The sequence below is a fragment of the Cervus elaphus genome, chromosome 11 (assembly GCF_910594005.1).
Source record: "Cervus elaphus chromosome 11, mCerEla1.1, whole genome shotgun sequence".
Lineage (NCBI taxonomy): Eukaryota > Metazoa > Chordata > Mammalia > Artiodactyla > Cervidae > Cervus > Cervus elaphus.
In genome coordinates this window covers 45,619,721-45,625,720 of record NC_057825.1, presented here as the reverse complement: position 1 = coordinate 45,625,720, position 6,000 = coordinate 45,619,721, and the positions used below count along the sequence as shown (strand labels likewise).

Genomic DNA, 6,000 nt, shown 5'->3' with positions numbered 1-6,000 from the left:
TTAAATATGGAACGCTTCACGAATTTGCGTGTCATCCTTGCGCAGGGGCCATGCTAATCTTCTCTGTATCGTTCCAATTTTAGTATATGTGCTGCCGAAGCGAGCACTGATGTGGACCATTTTTAAAACTTGTTTATTTTTGTCTGTGCTGGGTCTTTGTTCGTGTAGGCTTTTCTCTAGTTGTGGCAAATGGGGGCTCCTCTCTAGTTGCAGTGCACTGGCTTCTCATTGCAGTGGCTTCTCGTTGCGGAGTAAGGGCGCGAAGGCGTACGGGCTTCAGTACGTAGTTGTGGCTCCCAGGCTCTAGAGAATGGGCTCAATAGTTGTGGCTCACAGGCTTAGTTGCTCCACAGCATGTAGGATCTTCCCAGATTAGAGATCAAACCTGTGTCTCCTGCATTAGCAGGAAGATTCTCTACCACTGAACTACTAGGGAAGCCCTCTCATTATAGTTTTGACTTGTATTTCTCTAATAATTAGCAGTTTAGCATCTTTTCTTGTTCTTTTTGATCTGTCTTCTTTGGAGAAATGTATATTTAGATCTTCTGCCCAGTTTTTGATTGGGCTGTTTGTTTTTGTTGTTGTTGTTGTTGTTTATATTTAGCTGCCTGAGATGCTTGTATGGTTTGGAGATTAATCCCTTGTCAGTTGCTTAATTTGCTAATATTTTTTTCCATTCTGTGGGTTGTCTTTGTTTTGTTTATGGTTTTCTTTACTATGCAAGAGCTTTTAAGTTTAACTAGGTCCCATTTGTCTACTTTTGTTTTTATTTTCATTACTCCAGCAGATGAATCAAAAAAGATATTGCTTATGTTTTCCTCTAAGAATTTTATAGTATCTGGTCTCACATATAGGTCTTTAACTCATTTAGAGCTTATTTTTGTGTATGGTGTTAGAGAATGTTCTAGTTTCTTTTTTTTACATGAAGTTGTCCAGTTTTCCCAACACCACTTATTGAAGAGCCTGACTTTTCTCCATTATATAGTTTTCCCCCCTTTACCATAGATTAATTGATCATAGGTGCATGGGTTTATTTCTGGGTTTTCTATTCTGTTGCATTGATCTATATTTTTTGTTTTGTTATAGTGTCACACTGTTTTGTTTACTGTAGCTTTGCAGTAGTCTGAAGCCAGGGAACCTGGTTCCTCAAGCTCTATTTTTCTTTCTCAGAATTGCTTTGCCTCAGTTCAGTTCAGTCGCTCAGTCATGTCCGACTCTTTGCGACTCCGTGAACCGCAGCACGCCAGGCCTCCCTGTCCATCACCAACTCCTGGAGTCCACCCAAACCCATGTCCATTGAGTTGGTGATGCCATCCAACCATCTCATCCTCTGCCGTCCCCTTCTCCTCTTGCCCTCAATCTTTCCCAGCATCAGGGTCTTTCAAATGAGTCAGCTCTTCACATCAGGTGGCCAAAGTATTGGAGTGTCAGCTTCAACATCAGTCCTTCCAATGAACACCCAGGACTGATCTCCTTTACAATGGACTGGTTGGATCTCCTTGCAGTCCAAGGGACTCTCAAGAGTCTTCTCCAACACCACTTTGGCTATTTGGGGTCAAAATTTGCATTTCCATACAAATTTAAAATTTCTTCTTCTAGTTCTGTGGAAAAGCCTATTTTTAAGAACATTTGTGACAAAAGGATGATTTCCATATTTATAAAGAAACTGTTAAGAGCACTCAGAAGCATAAGAATTATTTCACCAATAGAAATAAGAAAAATGTAAGTTACTTAAAATGGTAATTTTTGTAAAATTATGAAGTCAGGATGAGCATTTAAACATTTGGCCATTTACTTTTATGCCTGCATATATTATCTTTGCCTATTTCAATTAATTTATTTTTGGCCACACCATGAGGCATGCAAGATCTTAGTTCCCTGACCAGGGATTGAACCCAGGCCCTGGCAGTGAAAGCACTGAATACTAAGCACTGGACCATGAGGGAATTTCCCTTTTTGCCCATTTTATGCAATTGTGCAAAGACCACCCTTGGGGTGCTCCTAACCAAGTCTGAACTGGCAAGGATTACTGGCAAGATTCAGGACTCCTTCAATAGGAACACTGGCTGTAGGTGCTGCCATTGGTGTGGTTGGGAAATTTAGACTGGTGGTGGTTTAGTAGCTAAGACATGTCCAACTCTTGTGACCCCATGAACTGTAATAGAAGTGTCAATTTAGGATTGTTTGGAGTTTGGTGGTGTACAGGTGTTATGCATAGGGGAAGGTGAGGATAAGACAAAAAAAAAACATTTTTAAGTGATTCGTTCATGCTTGGAACTGTTCTAAGAGCTTCAGTTGTATTCATTTCCTTTAACTTCACACTGCCTATGAGGTTGGGGGCAGATACTGCCAGTTATCCCTCAATATCTATTCTTTCTTGGGAACAGAACTCCCAGGTGTTGGCCGGCCATGTAGCTGACTAGAATAAAGATGATGCTTCCCAGCTTTCCTTGCTGGGTGTTGCCATGTGAACTGTTCTGACCAATAGGATCAAAGTAGAAGTGCTGGGCTGTGTCTTACAGGTTGAATATGTGCCATTGCTCTTTCTTCTTCCTTCTGGTTAGAATGTGGTTGTACTGATTGGAGTCAGATCCTGATATGGAAGCCATATTTTGGGGATTGCTGATGTAAACTTGGGGCCCTGATGATTGTGTATCTTTCAACTCATCATGGACTGCCTATTTTTATGTGAAAGGAAAGGGCTATCTTGTTTAGTATCATTTTGTTATTGCTACTTTGCTACTAGCAGTTGAATCTAATGATAACACAGACAGGTGGTGATACTATCCCCATGTTACAAAGTACAAAGAGGTGATGAAGTACAAGGAGGTTAGGGAATTTGCCTAAGGTCTCCTGGCTGCTAAGTGAAAGCTGAGACTTGCATCCAAGCACTGAGCTGCAGCAGAGCCTGCCAGCAGGGTCTGATTCTGCTATGGCAGGTACAGCTCAGTACACAGTTTTTCACGTTGGTATAGAGACTCCTCACACTGGCTTTCACACCCTCCTCCAAATGTCCTCATTGAAGTCTTAGTGCCCATTCTGCTTGCGTCCAGCCAACTTCCCCCCAGTTACTTTCCCATCTTTGCTAATGCTTTTTCTCTTGGTCTGGACCGACCTCTCCCATTTCTGTCTTCAAGGCGCTTTCATATCTCTTCAACCCCATCTTCATTTTTTTTAAATTTTTTTTTTAATTTTTAAAAAAAATTTATGTATTTTAACTGGAGGCTAATTACTTTACAATATTGTATTGGCTTTGCCATACATTGACATGAATCAGCCATGGGTGTACATGTGTTCCCCATCCTGCAACCCCCTCCCACCTCCCTGCCCATCCCATCCCTCTGGGTCATGACAGTGCACCAGCCCTGAGCACCCTGTATCACGCATCAAAACTGGACTGGCGATTCATTTCACATATGATAAGCTACATGATTCAGTGCTGTTCTCCCAAATCATCACACCCTCGTCCTCTTCCACAGAGTCCAAAAGACTGTTCTATACATCTGTGTCTCTTTTGCTGTCTCACATACAGGGCTATCATTACCATCTTTCTAAATTCCATATATATGCATTAGTATATTGTATTGGTGTTTTTCTTTCTGGCCTACTTCACTCTGTATAATAGGCTCCAGTTTCATCCACCTCATTAGAACTGATTCAAATGTATTCTTTTTAATTGCTGAGTAATAGTCCATTGTCTGTATGTATCACAGCTTTCTTACCCATTCATCTGCTGATGGGCATCTAGGTTGCTTCCATGTCCTGGCTAATATGAACAATGCTGCGATGAACATTTGGGGTACACTTCTCTTTCAATTCTGATTTCCTCAGTGTGTATGCCCAGCAGTGGGATTGCTGTCAACCCCATCTTCTTTTACTGCTATGAAATGATTCCTTCAACCAATATTTTTCCCCTATGTATTAAGAATGACACTACTTATATATCATCCCAGGAAGAATCAAGAAAATAGTCACTGAAATTATTTTCTGTGTTCTATAGTTCATACGAGGAGCTCCAGTTGAGAAAGGTTAATAATAGACATGCAAACTGAAGTCAGTATAAATGACTTGCTCAATCTACAGCATATGGAAAAGCTAAAGACAGGAAATTCCTGTGCTAAACAGCCTCTCATGTTATTATATAAACTAATCTATGGGAACCATGTTAAAATAAATCCCCTTAACTTCTTCTGTTACCTTTGGCCCCACTCATTCAACCAAAATTTATTGAGATCTGCTGTGTGCAAAGCACTGGGGATTCTACTATGTGCAAAACAGATCAAGTTAATTATAAGCTAGTGTATTTATCTTTGTGTTTGCCACAGCAGTGACTTTCAAACATTAAACAAAATAAAAACAACAATCTCACTTAATGTAACTATAGCATATTTCATATATGGGATGATTTAAGAAGCAATGTTTCTTCTTAAACATATCAGGCCTTCCCTGATAGCTCAGTTGGTAAAGAATCCACTTGCAATGCAGGAGACCCCGGTTCAATTCCTTGGTTGGGGAGATCTGCTGGAGAGAAGATAGGCTATCCACTCCAGTATCCTGGGCTGGAGAATTCCACGGACTGTATAGTTCATGGGGTCGCAAAGAGTCAGACACAACTGAGTGACTTTCACTTAAGAAGCAACGTTTATCTTTACCACAGGTAATCACTCTGATATTTAAACTCTATTCTATTTCATTAAGGTAAAAATGATGATGAATGCCTGTTAAATTGATTTTACAGCCTACTCACAGGTTGGAAATACAGGTTTGAGAACTATTCATTCCCTTTTCCATTCAGTTATCCAAACAAACATTTACTGGTGCCTACTGTGTGCTGGACACAGCTCAGAGAGCAGTTGCTGAGCCCCACCTGCCTTTGTGCTCATCTCCTTCGATTGTTTCTGGGACTCTGCTCCACCACCTGACCCACTTTTCACAAGCTAATTCCCATCAACACAGGAAAACATTTAAACGGAAAAGGCAAAATCTCCCTTCTCCACATATCTCTACACAGCTACTGCCCACTAGTCTTAGCCATCCTGCCAAACATTTTAAAAGCATGGTCTCAACATTCTCACCTCCCATTCATTCCTCTGTACACTATGACCTGACTTCTGCCCAGTCATTCATCAAAATTGCTCCCTGCAAAGAGCCCAATGGCCGTCCTGTCAAATCCAAAGAACAATTTGTCTATTATCCTACTTGCCATCTTCCAAAACTAACACTGTGACCACTCCCTCCATCTCAGCCCTTGGCTTCCATGATCAAATATCTTTGTTTTCTTCCTGTTTCTTTTGGTTTCCCTCTTCAGCTCCATCTTCTCTGCCAATCCCCTGCATGCTGGTCTCCAGAGGTAATCACCTAAGTCCTCCTCTAGCCTCTTTTCATTCTAGTCTCTCAGAATGATGGTGTCTAACCAAGCTGAAAGTCTCAGTCTCTTAAAAACACTTCCTCAAATACACTCAATATCTGATTCACTCCTAGTTTCCAAATGCTTCTCATATCTCGTCTCCTCTTCACTTGGACAAATATTCCCTCCTTCCAGTTTTTACCCACCCCTGTCAAATTGTCATAACAATGATTCTACAACACAAGTCTGACCACGTGTCATTTCTCCATTTATATCACCTCAGTGGTCTCCTGTCGCCTACAAAGTCTGTGATCCTCAGCAGAGCAAATGGGGCTTGTTATGAGGTGACAGTTTGCCTCACTGCAGACTCATCTCCTGCAGCCCCCACTCCATGTCTCGGTTAGAGCCCCCTTGGGCAGCGTGCTTCTCCAGGCTTTTGTGCCTGGGTGGACACTTGCTGCTCTTCCTACCTAGTGTCCCCTTTCCTCTATTGAACACAAAGCCCTCACACGGACTCCACTGGTGGACCAATGGTTAAGAATCTGCCTTGCAAAATACAAAGAAAACAAAAACAAACGAAAAGAATCTTCCTTGCAATGCAGGGAATGAGGGTTCGATCTGTGGTTGGGGAACTAAAATCCCACCTGCTGCGG

General features: G+C 41.6%; 1 non-coding gene across 1 annotated transcript; it reads right to left on the bottom strand.

The window, feature by feature from the left end:
• LOC122704089 lies at window positions 1–107 on the bottom strand. The gene has a single exon (XR_006343721.1). It is a non-coding gene; the product is annotated as a U6 spliceosomal RNA (small nuclear RNA).
• Window positions 108–6,000: the final 5,893 nt, after the last annotated feature.